The sequence below is a fragment of the Passer domesticus genome, chromosome 15 (assembly GCF_036417665.1).
Source record: "Passer domesticus isolate bPasDom1 chromosome 15, bPasDom1.hap1, whole genome shotgun sequence".
In the NCBI taxonomy this organism is placed as follows: Eukaryota; Metazoa; Chordata; class Aves; order Passeriformes; family Passeridae; genus Passer; species Passer domesticus.
Genome location: NC_087488.1, coordinates 9,348,862 through 9,368,499, shown reverse-complemented (window position 1 = coordinate 9,368,499; position 19,638 = coordinate 9,348,862). Strand labels below are relative to the sequence as shown.

General features: G+C 43.0%; 1 long non-coding RNA gene across 1 annotated transcript; it reads left to right on the top strand.

Moving 5' to 3' along the window:
• Nucleotides 1-11,182: 11,182 nt before the first annotated feature.
• LOC135281514 (uncharacterized) lies at nucleotides 11,183-19,297 on the top strand. The gene is made up of 2 exons (XR_010348120.1): nucleotides 11,183-13,377; nucleotides 13,547-19,297. It is a non-coding gene; the product is annotated as an uncharacterized LOC135281514 (long non-coding RNA).
• Nucleotides 19,298-19,638: the final 341 nt, after the last annotated feature.

Sequence of the window (19,638 nt, the reverse complement as noted above, 5' to 3'; positions counted from 1 at the left end):
CTAAAATTTACTTCCCTGGCTAAAAGGATTTTTTGCCAAGTCCTCAATTGCTGCAACCAACACCTGCAAAGGCTCCACACTTTCCACAATATTTGGTTTTGTGAGAATCTTTGGGACAGACTTTGTTGACTTCTGTATTTCACCTGTGCAGGTTTCTTCGTTTTCCTCCACTTTGCCCAGAGAGATCATTTGAGGCCAGTAATCACATACCCACAGCACATCCTCCTGCTACTGTACACTGTGCTTTTTCAAAGTTTAATAAGCCTCTGGAAAAAATGAGCATTCCTGCTCAGTTGCATTGGGGTGTAATAAAGTTGTTTATTTTTTTCCCCAAGGGTTGGATTTATTCACTCTAGCACCCTGCCTATGCAGATATACTGCCACCATTATTTGGGCACAGGGAAAAGAATGTTTGTGGTATTCTTAATTTGCATTGTAGCAGTCCTAAAAACCCTGTCATTGACCAAGCAATGCCTTTGGATCCTAAGAGACCAGGAAGAGCAACTCCAGTCAATGGGCTCATAATCCAATTTAACAAGGAAATTTTTACTGCTTTTCTATCTCTGGCTTGGGAAAAAAAAACAAAACAAAACAAAACAAAACAAAAAAAAAAAAAAACCAAAAAAAAAACAAAAAAAACCAAAACCCCAACTTATTCGGCTCAGTACTTCCATGTACTTTGTATGCACAAATCAAGAAATCTGGTGCCAGTCCATTGAAAAAGAAAGACCAGGAAATATATATTAAACCATCAGCACCACCAAAAAAACCCAAAACAAACCAACCCCCCCCAAAAAAACCCCATAAAAATCCCTAAAAAGCCCCCCCAAAACAAAAACAAACAAACAAACAAACAAAAAATCAACCAACCAACTAAAAAAAAAAAAAAAACCACCAAAAAAACCCCAACATTTTCCTGGCTATCTAAAACTGTAGTGGAGACCTCTGGGCCACAGGAATAAATTAGTTCAGGTATAAATTAGTACAGATCTGTGCCTGCCTTGATGCAGGGCCCTCTCTGGTGTTCAGACCAGCATATTTCAGTTAACTGTGAGCCAAACTGGACAACAGAGAGGGCAGGCTGAGATGGCAGGATGGACACACTGTCTGCAGGAAATGCAGAGAATTGCTGAAGTTCTCTCTGGTTCACTCAAGAGAGCTTTTCCCCCATTGTGTTTATAAGATTTAAATGACCTAATTCCCTGAATCATTCTTGTTAATGTGTTATTTGTCTCTGATATGAAATTTCCATTGAAGTGGATCAGGTCTTCATGCAGAAGATTTTCTGTTCCTATAGGGAATTACTCAGCAGAATTTTGGATTGTCAACAGAATTATGGTACATTCAGACTTTCCCTTGCTGATTTTATTGTAAGAAGAGCCCTTGCCCTTCTTCTGGCAGCTTTGTTCATTTGGCTAGTGGATCCTCAAACATTTGAATTTTGCATTCCTAGAAGTCTGGCATCCAAGCCCTCAAAATATATAATCATCTTCAGAAAAAAATGGGATGTATGGGTGAGACAGAAACAACAGCCTTCTCTACTTAATCCTGATATGCTAAAGCCCTAATTCTTGTTACACCTTCCTACAACCAGCCCTGCAGGCACACTTCAGAAGAAGAGACATGGAAACAGTTAACAGCTTGATAATTCCAAGTTTACTTTGCTCATGAGCTGGTGATGACCAGCGAGCCTTTCCTTCCCCCCTGAGCAGAGATAAGTAATACAGAGATTTGCACATGGACACACATGGTTTTAAAGCAGGGAAGAGGTACAGGCACTACTGAACTCTGTGGATGTTCAGTGCTCAGAATGTTGTTGCTTACCATGCATTCAGTCATGTGCCTGCAGTGCTCCTGGCAATGATTATAATTGCCCATAGTTGATTTACATGTTGCATTTTAAGCACTAGAGATGAGAGTAAAGTTGCCTGAAGGTCTGAATCCTTTTGAAAACATTGTATATCACGTTAGGGGAGCTAGATGAACAGTTCTCTGACAATGCAACAGCAGGAGGAAAGCTCCCTCCAGTACTTCTGCAGCATCTATTCCATGCATCAATGACTAATTTGGACTGCTATAACTTCACTTAGGCCCATACAGCTGCATTGAGAAGAAGAATTATGCCATTGTGTCTGTACAAGGGCCTATTCCATGCTTATTGCAAAAATAAGTGCCTTTTAAATATATACATATTGGTGAATCCAGCTTAGGCATGAGGAATGCTGATACACTCAGCCAGCCAGGAACAGGACAGATTCCTACAGTGCTACAGATTTGGGTTTGAAAGTCTGTTACTCCAGTGGGGCTCTTGTGGGAAGTGTGCCCTGCTTGGTACAAGTGAGACCACCCAGAACCTAACCCTGCATTAGTGATTCACCCAGGAAATGCCATGAAGCAGTACCCTTTAAAACCTCAAAGGCATATTCAAAAGTAAATCTATATGTAGAGTTATAGGTATGATCCCGCCAGATACTGCCAGAAAGGTTTCACCCCCCTGTTCTGGATAGATCCTTTGTAATATCTGGTTAACTTTGAACACATGCAAAAGAAACCAGTGAGAAATAAATGCCAGCCTTTAAATAGATGCTTCTGTCCAGCAAGTCAGAGGTCTATATTTACCAAAATGCATGTTATTACTTATCAACTCTCCAGGAAAAAAAAAAAGAAAAATTCAATATCTCCCCATGCAAATTTTAAACACTTTTTCAATGTCAAGCCTTTAATTAGGCTGTTCCTAGGAAGCAGTGTAACCAGGCCATTAGCAGTGCAGCCATAGAACAAAACTCTATTAGGAAAGTGACACTTTCACTTCAGCAGACTCATACACCAGTGTAGTTAATCTGAATCAGATCCTAAGCAAAACCAAGAAAATACTGCAACAGTGTTCTGAATTGCCCTCAGAACTGCAACTTTTACATATATGATCCAGTAAAACTGTACAGAAATGCCAACGAGAAAGTCTAAGTTTACTAAAAAGAAAATGTGACACTGTCAATTTTGCTGCTGTTATGAAATTTCTGTCAGAAGCAGCACTTCCTTCATTTGCATTTGCATTCCACCACAGGGAAACACACATTTCTTCATTTAGGAGAGCACTGGGACAACTTGTGGAGCCATGAACTTGCAGTACTGAAACAGTGAATGAGCACATGAACCACGATAACAATTGCTTACACTAATTACAGGGTTGACAGACAAGGAACTGGACTCCTCCAAAGCACACTAGTTTGTAGTAATTAACAATAAATCTAACCATTATTAGAAATAAAGATGTCCTCTTGGGTATTGGGAACTACTGCCCTGGTTCTTCTTTCTTCAGACACACTTGTGCATTCTCCAGGGTTCAAGTTGTACTGCAGAGAATTGAAGCAGAATACACCCTCACAAGGGCATGGCAAAGTGAGAAAGACAAGCAAGGAGAACAGGGAGAAAAAGCAAAAAATACCATTATATTCAAGATATAAAAGGGTCAGCAGAAAATAGATTTTTAACAGTAAGTGGAAAAGCAAGAAAGCTATAGCTAGAGATTTAAAGAGGACAGTGGCTGGACCTTGGTGACTTGAAGAGAGTTTCTTTGAAGAGCCTGAATTGAAACAAAAGCTCCTCCATTTGTATTAGTAATGGAACAATAATCAACCCTCTGGGCAAAACATGGGAGCAAGGCACATCAGAGCTCAAGTGCAAGATGTGAAAATTTTATGCTCAATCTTAGAAGTGAAATGTTTTTATCTGAGGAGGTTATTGTAAACAGTTTTATTTTAGGAGCTGCCCTTTGAGAAGCTACTACACAAAAAAGCACACAGAAGAAAGCAAGATGCTTTTCTCTATTTGAACTTTGCCTTAACAGAAAAAATGCTGTTTGCTATTTATAAAAATATCTGAGAGCTAGCAGCTCTTAAAGCATGTCCCCATACTTAAATGCTTTTATAGTTTCAAAAATATCAAATAATCAAGTGATGCTCATATGAAACTCATGAAGAGCTGCTGAGTCCCTTACTGTAAAGCTGTAAGTGCAGCCCAGGAGAGCTCATCTTTGCTTTATACATTTAGAAATATGGATGAGTTCAATTCCAATTTTAACATCCATGGTCAAAGCTGTCTATGAACCCCTCATGCAACAGAAGAAATAGTCTCCATGAATCTTCCATATCTTCAAAAAGCAATAAAATACATCTTAGTTGCTAATACCATTTAAAATGGCAATGTGTAAATTGCCAAGTGACAGAAGTGCAGAGACATTAGACAACAGGGTGCAGTGAACTTTATGGGACATGGCAATTGTCATTTTTAGGAGTATTAAATTTCACAAGCATCAGAGCTCTGCTGTGACTTGGAGTTTGGTGCAGTGAAGTAGCTCTTTTTAAGGATGGCAACACAGAACATTTGCCCAAGTTCATCTTAGCTGTTTGTGTGACTCGGTGTAGAAGTTGCTTGTACACAGCTCTGATACTCAAAAATCAACCCAAACCTAAACTCTCCTCATGTAATGATAGTTTTAAACTCAGAAAACAGACTTCTGGAGCCCACTCCCCTCTACTTCCCATGTCTGACAGCAAGTCCCCTAGTGTGGTACTGGGCTCTGTAACATGGGCTAAGGCACAGGCCTGGGGACACTTTCTCTAAAGCATCACCTGGAATGATTTTCTTCTTCAGCAGCTTATTTGACCAAGCTGAGCTGTATGACAGCAGAAATACTGTTAATGGATTTTTTTCCCCCACAGTATTTAAAAATTGATTCATTTTCCTACCATATAGACCTACAAAAATGCTTCACCAGCAATTCCCTTCTTCCCCACAAGCTACTCTAACTCCAGCACCTTGATTTAGGCCAGTTAAGTCCAGGAAATAAAACAGGAGCTAAACAACACTACCTGCAGCCAGTAACATCCTGAAAATGCACAGTGGATCATGGAAAAGTTCCAGACTCCACGATGGAAGTGCCACCAGATCCATCCAGGCTCTGCACTGTCAGCCCAGGCAAGGCTGTCCCCAGCACACGTCCCATGGATGACACTGGTGGAAGTTCTCCTGGGAGCATGTGCCAATGGAGACTTGTTCATTTGCTGTGCAAGTTACACTTGGCATTTCTTCTCATGAGAGAGAAACAGCCAAAGGGGAAAAAGTCTGGCTGAGGAGATCCAGCAGCTGCAGCTGAGCTTGGAGAGTTCTGCTCCATAGGGACTGGCACTCTGCAGAGGGTTTGATGACCCTGAATACTAACAAAGATTCCTCTACTCTACCCAGATAACCTTGTGATGTACCTGAGTGATGATGGTGTTCTACCCTTGAAAGTTCTCCTCCCAGAAAGGTCTCACTTGCTCTATAGGAGTCATAAATTCAGTGACGTACTCGGCATGTACAGATCCTGGCTGAGGTGTAATTTTACTGCCATGCATGAAGTTACATCAGAATTGATTCACCCCAGTAAGTTAGATTTTAGCTCACTGTCTGCATCCTTGTTGCCTTTCAAAAGAGTGTGTGCAGTCACAAGGACAGACTCACTGCTTGCTTGAGCTCAAGCCCCAGGAGGTGCTCCCAGGGCCAGGGAGAGCAGGCTCAAAGGCCAAAGTTCACCCGGTGTCTTGGGAGGGTGGAAATATTTTTCCAAGGGGGTCAAAACACCACCATGGCATGCCCAGGCAGGCAGGCAAAGCCTCCAGCCTGCCACAGAAAGGCAGAGAGCACATTTTGGCTGTTCCTGAAGATAAGCAGTAAAAAAGCCTCTGGGTTGGATTTGTAGCTCTTGTATCGTGTGTGTAAAGACTTGGTGACCCAAAGGATCTAAATGAATTTGGTGGGAATGCTCCTGAGAATCACTGATTTTCAAGTTTTTTTTCTTTAAAGAGTACAAAGATTGTCTTTCCAGAAGCTCTTTTCTTGTTGATGGTGAGGTTTTGTGTGCCCTTGGCTTTCTTGTGATCAGCGGGACATTCAGCAGCAAGCACTCTGAGATTCATCGATATTTTCAAGGGTAGGAGAAAACTTCACTCCTTTCGAGTACCACTCAGACAAAGATGAAAAGCTTGTGAGGGTGCCAATTATATAACCTGGCTGAGCCATCTTGCCAGTGAAAACCTTTGCAGGATGCATTCTGGCTTCACAAGATGGAAATTCAGGTTTTATTCAAGTAGTTTGATTTGGTGACTTCACTGTTTAATCCATGTAGCCACAGTGATCAGTCAGAAGCAGTAACCTGAAAAGAGGGTAGCTCAAATTAATTCTACCAGGATTTCACAGTGTTTACTATTTTGTATCTCTCAGGCAGCACGCCAGTGGGACAAGAGTTCAAGACAACAATTTATGTGTTCTGCACTGAAAACAACATATTCTTACACTAGATGACAGAGCCTTAAACTGAGCTGCTGGATGAGCCCCAAGCAGGTTCCCACAGTGCAGTGGGCAGATCTGGCCTGAAAGTTGCATAGCCACATTTGTGCTGAATTCAATCCAGATCAGTAAAACCTGTCTCCTGGCTTATTACTGTGGGCAAGGTACCAAGCCATATAGAGCCAATACTATTTTCCATTCTAAACTGGCCTGTCTGCAGCTGACTGTGTCACTCAGAGACAGCATTTCTCCTCTCCCCAGTCTGTGCATATGTGGACTTTAATTATTAAAGTGCCTTAGATTGCCAGGCCACTGGGACAGGGAGAGTCTTTTTCTTACAGGTCTGGGTGGTACCTTCCATCTTCCATCTCACACAAATACACAAGTGCTCCTGCAGTCAAAAACCAGCAGCTCTTCCTTGTGTAGCAGCAGGACCGAGCAATAAAACTGCTGCTCTGGTAGAAACTGAGAGAAAAATATTATCAAAATGTATGATGGAAATGAAGGAAAAACAGTGCAGACCTTATTAGCCAAGTTGCATACAAGCTTAAAAATATACCAGCCTAGACCTGGAAATTTATGTTCAAAGCCACGAATTCAGAGTTAATTTATTATGCAGTAGATTTCCAGCTCCACTGAGCTAATGGGATTTGTTACTCTGTTAAATGGGCTTTTCCCTCAGAGCACCTTGTTTCATTAGACCATTTAACAAAGGTTTGGGAGAATGAGATGTGTAAACACAGCACAGCCATGCCAGCTGCCTCTTTGTTTTGCACACTAAAATGCTAATTCTTCTTACAGACTATGGGTGCACAGGTACTGCACTCTATGCAGGAGGCATGGAGATTTTACTTCATTGAAAGCTAAAGAGAAAGTGCAGAAAATTTCGCAGATTTCTTGAGGTAAGACTTTTCCCAGTGGGTTTAGAGTTAAAAATTGAAACAATCTTCCTTGCAGTGACAGTGTTGATGACGGGTTCTCCAGGAGCCAACTAGCACTTTGTGAAATGGCAGGTGTAAACAGAACTGTCCATAATTAATAACACTTTAATTAATAGCAGGACTAAGTGGACCAGGCAAAATCAAGCCCATGAGAGTCTCTGTTTCCTGTAAAGTATCAACACAGAAAAAAAAAAAAATAAAGAGAAGGTGGAAGATCAAGCTCTGTTTCATGGAAGTGAAACCAAGTCATGGAAGAAGCCTGGAAACAGCCCCAGGAGTGAGCTTGAGCTCTGCTTGTTCATTCAGCACCCAAATGAAACTCCTTCCCTGACACTCCTGACAGCATCCTACCCCAGTGTGCCCAAACTCCATGCTGTTCTTCCCAATATTCATATCTCTGGTGAGACAAGAAATTCTTTCACTCCAGGGATAACCGGAACATTAATTTTCTATCAACTTTAAGCTTTTAAAATGAGAGTTCTTTGCCATTCTGATCAGCAAGTTGAGAGCAAATTTGTAAAGCAATGTATCCATTAAGGAGACATTCTGCACCTTTTCAGGATGCAGTCTTATACTGCACAACTGACTGACCTCCATATTCCCACTGTTTACAATAATTCAATTTTCAGTTATAATATTTTGATTTTTCACAAAGAAAACTTAAAAGTAATTCCAGCAGCTATTAGGCATTGTCAGTGAAACTCTATTCATTATGAAAATAATAAACCTGACAAAACTGTCAAGGAAATCGGGAAAGTCAATGTCTGCATTCCTGACAACATCAGGAATAACAAATCTGTTTTTAAATGGCATGAGTTTTCTCCAGATATCCATTTTGTAACTGGTATAGAATAGAAATCTTGTTGAAAATAAAATTAATGTACAGAACAAAGACTGAAAAAATTAATAAAAGCTGTGGGACTTGAAAAGAAATGGTTTCTTTCTCTGTCACTTTTATTTGTGCGTGCATTCATGACTGTGTGTAAATCTAAATACATTCCCAAGCCTGAGGGCAATGTTGATTCAGAAACACAGAATAAAAATAAAAGAACCAATAGCCTGTTGAAATTAATGGCAAAACTCCCTTGACTTCAGCAGAGACAGAATTTTGCCCCAGATATTTGGGCCAAAGTTACCAACAGCCAGGAGCAGTAAATTTGACCTCTGAAAACCAGTGAGCAGGAGAAAGAAAGTTGCCTTTGGATTGCCCACTTGTTCTGTAAAATCTTCCTGAAAATGTAGCAGAAAGTGTTCAGAATTTGCTTGTCTACCCCCACCTTGTCTGAGTCTGGTGCTGCTTCTTTCTCCACTACCTCAGGGGTGGTGCAAGCTCATTAAGTAGATTTGTTGGTCTGGAGTTAGGTGGGGTAATTACACCTTCAACTTCATCTAAAAGAGGGCAGACAAGAATTTACTTTCAAAACCTCTCAGATGACTTCACACTTACTTTGTTAGGAGTGTGGAGAGGAAGAGTGCAGACCAACCCATGGTGTGCCCATCCATGATGGCACTGTGCACTCCCACAGGGACACAAGCCTCAGCTGCTCACCCTGAATTTCTCACCTTCTCACACTTACCCTGCAGCTGCTGTGCTCAAATACAGAGAAGAACCATGGCCCCCATTTCCAGATGGAGGCACTGAACAAAAGAGAGGCTGTAACTCAGCATCCTTCTTGTATTTATACTGATTTCAGAGGCTGGGTTGGAAGGTGGCCTCAGAGGTGCCAGTCCCTCTGGTGTGGGAGGCTGGGAGGGACAGCCATGCTCTTGAGCCTGGGAGTAGGCTCCCCCAGGGGACAGTGAGGATGGTGATGGATGTCACCAGCTCCCCACAGACCCTGGCACACCTGAGGCTTGGCACCTGCTGCTGGTGGCCCTGGGGTCCCAAGCTTGTGTCTGGCACCCAGCCCCTGCTGCTCCCCGTCTGGGGTGCCAGGACAATGAGGTGAAGTAGGCCAGACATGGCTTGTTCCTGAGGCTGCCTGAGCTCACAAATGAACCTTCTTTCTCCTGGCATGAGCCCAGCTCCTCTCTCTCCTTGTTACTGTAAAGCAGCAGCCACCAGACAGGTAGGATTTAACAATGCCATTTAACAACAACAGTCTCCAGGCAGAGAGGAAGCCCTGGCAGAACAAAGCCTGGCTAAAGGTGGAATAATGCATGCCTGGGACAGCCCCTACTGCTCTAATTTTTCTTATGTATTTATGTTTAATTAACTAGTGATTCAGAATGGCTCTGGGAGTAAATCCCTCCTGGATGAATCCCAAGGTCACTTCCTTAGCTGCAGGATGGAGAAATGCACTGGAGCCTGGCCAGCTGATAATCTTTCGCTTGCTTATACCAGTTGAATCCTTTTTTCCCTTGCATGAACTTATCTGGGAGCTAGCTGGGCTGTAGGCCCCTGTTAAATAATGATGGTTATGTTCTTTTTGCTCACTGTCGACAAAGAATTATAGCCCCTCATTTAGAGCTCATTTCAAAACCATAAGATTCTGTAATTGAAAGTGGCTGAAGCTAATTTGATAACCCAGTTTCTGAACACAGCTGAATAACTACTTTCCTTTTGTCCTTTCAACAGTAATGGCCTTGTCAGGAAAGTCTTCTGTTCTACTTTAAAGAGAGCAATTATGACAAAGGTTAAAAACTATTGTCCTGTGACAGTGTGCAATTTCAACATTGCCTTCAGGTTCCCAGCAAGGCCAGGGCATGGCAGGAGGGTCAAACTCCCTCCAGCCACAGCTGTCCTCTCAAACACCCAGCCAGTGCTGACTGTCTGGACTGACTCTGGGCACTCCCAGGATCCAGAGCTCCATCCAAAACACCCAGCTCTTCCTCTGGTGACGTGGGGGTTTGCTGGGCTCTCCCAGGATGGAAGGGGGACGAGTGCCTGGCAGCTCCTCAGACACCCCAGACCATCCACCCTTGTGATTAAAATCCCACACCAGGACACCCTGGAGGCTCCTTCTCCCTTGCAGCAGCCAAGCTGACTGCACTGGTGGTGCAGGAGAAGGTGAATCCTCCTCCTGTGCCCAAGAGATGGGTAAATCCTCACAGCCCAGGCAGGAGAGAGAGCTCCCCCAGTGAACAGCCCCGTGGGGACGAGCAGGACACCCTGGCCCTCAGCAGGGGCAAAGCAGCCTAACACCTCCCAAGACAGAATATAAAGCCTAAATGGGATCCCACCTGGTGCTCTGTGTGCTGTCCCTGAGGCTGCCTGGCCCTAGTGACTGACCCTGACCCCTGAACACATTTACTGGCACAAGCAGAAACCTCCTCTGCCCCCAGTTCCTGTCTCCTGTTCACACCTGGGCATTCTGTGACAGCAGGAGATGAGAGCAGCTTTCCTTCAGCCTCCTTTCCAGGGATCATGGAGGGGAACTCACTGATTGCAAGATGAATATTTCTGATATCTTAGGAAATTCTCCTTATGTATTTTGGGCCTTTCCCAAGGTAAGTGGGGGCAATGTAAATAACATGGCAAACATTTCTCTAGCCACAGCCTGGAGCTGTGCTCAGAACTGCTCTGGCTGTTGTAGTAATTAGCACAACCAAATTGCTAAATTGTGTGCTGTGATAAAATGATGGATTACAGCATGGAAGAAATCATTAACTCATTGATTAGCAGCACATGCCTTCAAAACCACTATGTAAGCAAATTCTGAGCATTGCGGCAGCTTTGTAAATGTTATCTCCCATAAGCAATAATAATATATAAATCACCAAAATTAAATTTTAACTATTAAAATTGGTTCTCAAGTGGTTCCTAATATTCGTTGTAGCTGCCCATGTGGGGCTCCTGTTCTGTGTCTCCCTATACTCCCAGGGAGAAAGCTTCATTTACATGTTGAGAGGATCTCCTGCTCAAAGTCAGTGTGGTTCACTGGCAGCATCTGTTTCTAGGTATTCCCTCCTGGTGGCTTTACTAATCAAAGCAGCCTGTTATTGCCACATCTAATAGCAGTAGGCTTCACTTCTCATTCAGCACGAGTGCTCAGTAGTTTATAAAATTTCTCATTTAAATGGACTTTGTTTTATTAGAATTAGCAGGCCAATCCCATCTCTCCTCCTACAACTCTCCCCCTCTTGTTTTAAGTAAGATGAGACACTCATATTGATTAGTACATCATTGTAACAGAAATGTGCAAGTGGGATGGGGAGCCCTCCCCACAGCTCTATGTGAGCATGGATCCCATACTAATCCCAGGGGATCCCCAAATTCATTGTCAGTAGAAGAGAAAATCAACACCAGGCTGTGATTTCAGCTATTGACTGCCACAGCAGAGAGGAGTGCTCCTACACCTACCACCCTGCTCACTGCCTGTTTGAACACCCACGGATGCTGGGAGGATAAATCCAGGGGCAGGGACACCAAAGGGTCAGTCTAGGCTGGAGGAATGCTCAGCTGGGTCCCTCCCCACCTCTAACCACACTCAGCACCCCTGACCAGTGTGATTCAGGGAACAACCCCACCTGAAAAGGGCCAGGTTAGCACAGCTGGGTGCTGGGGAGGTTCCCCTTTCCTCCCACACTTCTCTCTGCCTTTGTCTGCTGGTACATCTAGCACTTCCCTGCAGCCAGCTCATGAACCTGCTCTACTTTTTCTTTATTTCTGACACCATTACACCTTTGAAAGGGGCTGGTCTCTCCAGTAGTAGGGCTAAAGGTTTAGCTATTCTGATTATATTACAGATCCCACAGCCAGGTCATTACATCTGTTTCTGTGTCCTCCAGTGGAGTGGAAAGGAAGAAGAGAAAGAGATCTGAAAAACATTTCCATCTGTTTTGCCAGAGGTGAATATCAGGGTTTCCCTTTGTTTCACTGTCAGATTAAATCATAGCCATGGGAACTAGTGACCAGTGATTTCAGGGTCTGCATCTGTAAAGGAAAGAGAGTTTCAATATGAGGGCAATTTATTTCACTTAATTAAACCTACTGATTTGCAGTATGAATCCATTCAGTAAAATGCCCTTTTAATAAGTAAAAGAATACCTTTCAGAATTGAGAGATTTGCAGTTGTGATCTTCAGTTCCCACTTCAATTCTGCTGCAAGGCTGTTCTTGGAAATGAGGGGCAAGCATTCCTCTCCAAGGAGAGTCCATTTCATGAGTGTCTGGTGGCATACTTATCTGCTCACTGTATCTCTCCCAAAATCTAGCATCTCACTGGAATTCTTTCTTTTAAACTAATTAGGCAATTTTATACATAGTTCCAGGAGTACCTCTTAGGACAGCATTAATTTTAATAGCATCTTAAAATGACAAAATCAAGATATGCCACCAGCAGTGAATGCACGTAGCTAATAGATTTTCTTCATGCTGCTCTTGCTTGACATGACATTTGTCATAGCAGTGGTCCTGCTTCAGCACCATTCTCATCCATTCTTTATCCACTGATTTTTCTATCATAACTTATCTTTTACAAGCAGCATAATTTCTGCATTACCATATAGGCAATGTCACATACTTAACAAACTCTTCATAAACATTTACATCAGCAGCTGTCTGTTAGACATCAAATGTTCTTTTCTGGAGGAGCCTGCAGTTTCAGCTATTATTATTATGGTAAATCATCTCCCAGAAACAGTGTTAGGAATATGCCTCATAAATTTAAGCGTTGTTACCTCCCACAAACAGCCTTCACCCAAACAGCTGTGGGAAATTGTCCCTGCTCTTTGTCAGCAATCAGGAACGTGCAGGCTGCAGGCAGTGCTGAGGAATGACACAGCAGCCACCCCCTCCACTAGACAGCCCCCATCAGACCAGCCTGACTGGCCATCTCTTGGCACAAGTTCCTGTTTTCCTATTTTTACTTGAATCTTCCCTTTTTTGTATTTCTTCAGAGAGTCTGGGCCACTTGATGGTATTTGTGGCTGTTTGAAGAAAAAGTGCTGTTTTGCAGTGACACAAAGCAGCGTGGTAATACCAAAATTTGTCTTTCATCCAGTTTTTGTTAGGAAGGCTGGTTTGTGAGACAATGCTTGTGGGTACTCACTCAAATGGGGTTTGCACCTAAAGCTATGTGAGAGCAGAAACAGTTTGGTGCCATCAGTCACAGAACAATGCAGACATTAAAAATCTGAATCCCAGGAAGAACAGTTCTATATTCCAGGTATGTTTGAGTGATTTCATTTGAGTACTTACAATAGTTTTTTGGTACTTCATGCTGGAGGTAGCCAGGAACAGCACAAGGCTGCAGAGCTGGAACTGCCTGCCATGCTCTCCAGCACAGTGTAGCTGTTTGGTTATCCACTAAAACACAACCCTTATTTTCCTCCTAGAGCCATCTCAGATTTGGTCAACTGAAGAAAAGGAAACACAACCACTGCTAAATCTTTACAGTACAAAGTTATTGCTTGAGTGTTTGACTTTGGGCTGCACCTCACTGGAACCTGGCAATGAAGTCTGCAACTGGAGACCTAATGCTGTCCAGCTGGGGCAAGGAGCAGGAATGCACAAGGATGGAGGCTCAGAAGGGCTTGTGTTTTCTTCCTGCTGCTAAAAGTGCACAGGGACAGTGAAGAGGGGAAGCAAAGCTGATTTGTGATGTCTGGAATCTACTCCTCAGGACTGTCAGCTGAGGGGAGCTGTCCTAGAGATCCTTGGAGAAAATAGAGGGGAGGATTTTTATGTATGGAAAGAAAATTCCTCTGTAGGTTTAGAGAGATGAGATGAAGAAGAAAACAGCTGACCTGGCTGCAGAAATGGGAGGAATTCCAAGCAGCAAGGCTTGCTCTGCTGTGCAGGTTTCCCCCTGCACTGTTTCCACCCCTCCCAGCACCTACCTGGAGCTAGCTGATGCCTACAGCAAAGAGGAGTTCAGGACACAGCATCCTCCTTAGGAAAAGCACTATAAAGCTGTGGTGTGTTAAACGTTATAGCTGATGAAATCCTCATTCCATTGAAGGCAATGCCAAAACTATCTCTGATTTCAATGGAGCAAGTATTTTTCCCATCCCACTGTCTCTCCGATCGGATCTCTGCTCCCTTTGTCACCCATTCTATTTTTTTTGAAGCTCTTTCAAACATTTTCAGAGGAAATTAACTGATTTCATCTCTCCTAGTTTTAACATTTCTGTAATATAATTGTATTCTTTGTCCTGCAAGGGAACTCTGGCAGTACACTTTTTGAGTTTTCCATCTTGCACAGTTCATTTCTGTAGGAATCAATAAAGGTCACACTATTTAAAAATGCACAGCCTGAGCAGAGTGCAGAAAAGACCACAGAGCTGCTCAGTGTTGCCACAGCAATGCATGTATTTTTTTTCAGCAGCAGATGGTAGGGCTGACATCTGCAAAAGCAAAGGGCACAGCTGGGTTACATCTCAGGTTATGGAAAGCAACAACATCTACTATGTGTCACCTGTTTTGACTGCATAATTCATTTTTCTCTGAGAACAAAGAGCTTCCCCTATGCATAGAAAATGACTCTGTGTTTCCTATTTAAAGTGATGCCTCTTACTCCAGTGGGGATAAAAAAATCAAGGGCCTGTAGTACTAACATGACATTCATAACAAAAAGCAAAGCTAACAGCCTCCAAGGTGTTTTCTACATTCTGGAATTAAAACCATTTTCATGACAGATATTAACCTAAGAGCAATAACCAGTATTTTAACAAAAAAGGAAGGATATTTTCTGTGGGATTGTGTGTATTTCATTGCTGCACTGTTTTTTAAAGCAATGGTGATGCTCACATTGAGGATGTCAGCTGATGTGGCCTTGCTGTGGCTGGAGCACTGTAGGGGCAGTGAGAGCTGGGGACAAGGGTGCCCACATGTCCAGGGGACACCAGGAAAGCCCCAGCCCTGCTCCCCCTCCCCAGCTGGCTGCAGTCTTTCTACCCAAATGGAGAGGAAAACAGCTTTTGGTCCTGGGGAAGGAGTTAGCAAACCCAAAGGAAGCATACAGCAGTTTCCAACCAGTGAGCAGGAACTGGTGGATTTTAGATCACACTGATTGTATCTTTCTGGCTTTACTGTCCAGCATTGCTGAAAAGAGCTTTTTGTAACTCTGTTGTGATTCAGCCTGTGCCAAGTTCTTCCCAGTCTGGATTCCACCCCAGGTATTCCACTTCTGTGCATTTTTTGGATGTTCTGACCCAACACACAGCAGCACAGACAGGAACCTCTGCAGGGGAGGATATTCCTGAATGCAGAGCAAACACCTGATGCTGTCAGATGCCCTGATCTCAGCTCTGTGCACTCAGAGCAGCTGACAATGCCATTTGGTGTTTCCCTGGAAGCAGGCAGAGGGCATGCACTCTCAGAGGAAGAGAGGGAATGGCTGCAAGAGCACCCCAAAGTTCAGTCCCACCCCTTATTTGTCCTGTATTAAAGATACTCTGTGTGCTTTCTGCCAGAGACTTTTCTGCTTGCTGGTGATAATGTTGCCTTGTTCAGAGGGGTCAGCAAGAACAGTACAGAGTATTTTCCAATTAAATGGTTGGAATTACCAAGCTGAGTCCTTTTATTTAAAACATTAAAAAAAAAAAGTAGCTTAACATTTCAGCAAAACAAGATCTCTTTGGCTTGATTCAGGCTTGCATCTAAAAACAAAAAAAGGGCAAGAGTGTGAGTGTGAATGGCATCCTGTCCTTGGAGTGAGAAATAAACCCAAAAGTGAGGCTATGCCTTCTGCAACTGCCAGGTCTGAACTCCTGATGTCAGAGCTCAGCACTGAGGTGCTCATAGCTCAGGCATTTTGGGGTTTTTTGTCTGATGTATACATAGTCTCAGTGGTACAGCATTTCACAGCTTAATGGGAAACTGCAGGGCTATGCACAACTTTTGAGAAGGTCCAGAACATCCTACAAAATAGCAATGAGATCAGATAGAAACAGTAAGATATAAATACCTCACACTAAGGCAGTCCAATCACTATCTTGTTTTTATTCATATACAGACAATATCAATAATTATCAAGAAGCTAATCTATCAGACAGTGGGTCTCTATCACCAAAATCTGAGAGGCAGTTGATATCCAGCTCCCAGAGACTACTGCTGATTAGGAGAAATGACAATGAACAACAAAACAGGATTTTTCATTCATCACTCAGGTCTGGAGATGTCCTTGGTACAACCAAAAGCACCTGTAGGGACCACAGAGAAGCTTTCCTCAGCCTTAGTCTCACCCTGGTGGAATGCAGGAATGGGCTCCCATCAAATGCTGTAAGCTAAAGGCCATTTTCCAGCTGAAATCAGTGAGAGCTGCAACAGCTCCTGTTCTCTGCTTCTCCCTAAAATGTCCAATTAATTCTACCCAAGAACAAAAGTCTGCAACACTTTCAGATATTTGCCTTCTAAACAGATTAAACTTGTTTTGAGGTGCCCATCATCCTTCCTTCTAATCTCCCTGTAAAAGGAAACGAGGTGCTCCTGTCTCTGAAAGTGACATAATCATAATAAATACATTTGCTGGAAAAAATTAAACAACAACAGGTGTCCTTCAGAGTCCACAATGACTGTTAAAGGAATTTACATTTGTGAATAAACAGCAGCAGAAATTCTTTTTCTGACAGCTTCTCATTATTAAAATTAGGACCCTGCTTAATCCTGCACATGTCAGTGGGACCCAAGATGACCTGCTAAGTGCTGGTCACAGAAGTTAATGTTGCATAAGGCAAGCATTACTGGAAGCAACCCTTTAAAAAATAGCATTAAAAATATTTTGGAGCTGTCTTTGTGGATGTTGAAGTCAATAGCAAAATCCCCCATCTCTCAGTGGAGCAATGGAGCAGAGATTTCAGGGACTGGGTGCAGCCAGGCCCCTGTGCAATGGCACAAACTGTGTAGGTTTTAGGGACTTCCACTGGGAGGAGGGTTGTTCCCAAAAAACCAGATGTGCACCACCAAACAATGCCAAAGCTGAAGCTGCACATCCTTGGAGAAAATTCCTTATTCTGTTCTACAGCCTTCCTGTCACCTTGACAGACCTTTTCCCCCTCTGCCTGCAAAATGACGATGCTGTGGTCATTCTAATATGCTTTTAAAGTTTAATACACTTGGAAAGTTTCTCCCTAGTGTTGTTAAATTACCCATTTTGAGAAATAAGATATCCCACAATGCCATAATTTTGAGTGAGATCTTAAATTCAAGCCCTGATCACTTAGCAGAGAGCACATACCACATATGCTTAATGAGGCTTACTGTGAGCAGTGTTGGGGAAGGTAGGGAAGCTTTTATGCTGACTAGATTTCTATTTCTTTTTCCCCTGTATATTTTATTGCTACTCAAAAGTTAAGGATGGATAGGAAAACCATGCATTTGCAGCAGATTTGTCAAAAGGTAAAAATATTGATTTTTGAAGAAGCTTGCCCGGAGTGTAAAAGTAAGTCCAAGTTAAAATCAATAGGGATAAATTAGGACTTCTCCAGCTATATAAATGTTGCATTAACAGAGCCTTTAATGCATAAAAATCCAGTGCATCAGATGACAATAGCAGTTTAAACGTACTTTTTACTTAAATTTTGAAAGGCAAAGTAAAACATCCATTACCTGCCAGTCTAAATTTTGAACAGCAGAGCAGGTAAGTTTTTGAGAGACATTATTTCCATATATACTATTTTCCCAGCGGTAGGAGTGCCACCAGTGCCTGCTATCCTCACATGTTCATGCTCAGCCTCTGCTGTACCAGCATGGCACTGCACAGCTCCTCCTTGGGGAGGATGCTCTTGTCCCAGGAGTGCAGAGAAACACCAGCTGGGCAAATTTCATAACCCTTTTTGTGGCCACCTCCAAAGGTTTCCATCTGTCTGTGAAGCCCTAGTCCCAAACACCAATGGGGCTTCTCACACCGAGCTGGTCACCAGTGGAATGAGTAAAGGGATAACCCCGTTCTGAGCCTTTCTGCTAAATTAGATGCCACCATTAGGATGATATGTCCTTGTCCTTAATTACCTTTTTGCTCCAGGGTGCATGAGACATTGTCCTTCAATAACTTCTTTGCTACTCCTGGGCCCATATTACATTTATTCCTATCCTGTTTTCTCCTTTTTGATTTTCAGCGATTATAGCAAGTTTCCAGCATAGCCCCTTGCTTGATCAAGTTGTCCCCCTGCATCTCTCCAATTATTTTAACCCTGTGATGTCTGGCTGAATTAAGCTAGAGACCATAGAAGAGCAGGATTTCCCATGTGGCCACTCCTCTGACCTTGCCTCATCTGCCTGGAGAGTTTGTCTTGGTAATTTTAAATATCTCCTTGTCTCAGATCACTGAACAAGGGTAGCACTGCCCCTCAGGCACCTTTTGGCACCAGTATGAATTATATGAGTATTTTCCTGTATATGAAATTCTCCTAGGGACCTGAAGAAACACTCTGGATTGTTGGGAACACCCTGTGACTGACCACAGCAGGGCCAGCCCCAGAGGGGGTCTGAGGGCTCAGCTGTGGTGTGTTTGCAGCAAGAGATGAGACCAAAATTCATCTTCCAAGTGCTGCCTGTCTTACCAATAGCCTCACACTCAGCCAGAGCTGTCCTGTGAGAGAAGGTCAGCAGCCATTCCCCTTGAGTCTGAGAATGGATTGTTTAAATACTTAGGATGGGCTTTCAGACCATACATTCTTGCTGCAGTTTTGCTATTCATGAGAAGTGGCTCAAAGGAGACTTTTCAATTGCTTATGTGGGAGGAAACATTTGGCAACCAGGCAGAGAAAAACAGATTTTTTTAGGAGATGCCTTATCCCCAAAGTACAATTGTTTTGTCACACATTTCTTTCAGTCTCTCAAGGTTGAGAAGATTTTGGCAGCAATAACTGTGGAGCTTGCAAAAGACATGGTTTCCAGCCCATTGTGTCAGATGACCCTAATGAGACAGATCCCTGGTGTCTGTGAGTGGGCCCAGCTCCATTTACAATGGGACAAGACTGATTTACACTGCACAAGATAAGACCCAATATGTTTTAAACTTGGAAGCTACAATTATAACTGAACACAGTTATATGGCTCAAACCTTTATTCTGCTTCAGTTCTGTGCATGATGCCACTTCCGTGGACTGTGGTAATGAAAATTATACCATTACAACAGTTTTGATTGGCTTCTTCTTTCTCTTTTTTTTTTTTTTTTTTTTTTTTTTTGGGGGCGTGGTGGTTGTGTTTTGCATGTAAATAGATTTCTTTTACATTTCTGGAGATAAAATGGCTTTTCAACGATATTTTCATTGAATCTGCTCTAGTGGATGATTAGACCTGAGGAAGGGAAACCTTGTTCAGTACACTTTGTTGATGAGAGGCTGGGGAATGTCCTGGTGCCAGCTGTGCAGAGGTGCTACCACAGTGAGGGATGCAGGGTCATGCTGTACAGGTTCAGCTGTCCTGTGCAAATCCCTGGTCGTTTATCTTAGGAAAAGAGGGCTCCAGGGCCTATTCTCTTTAT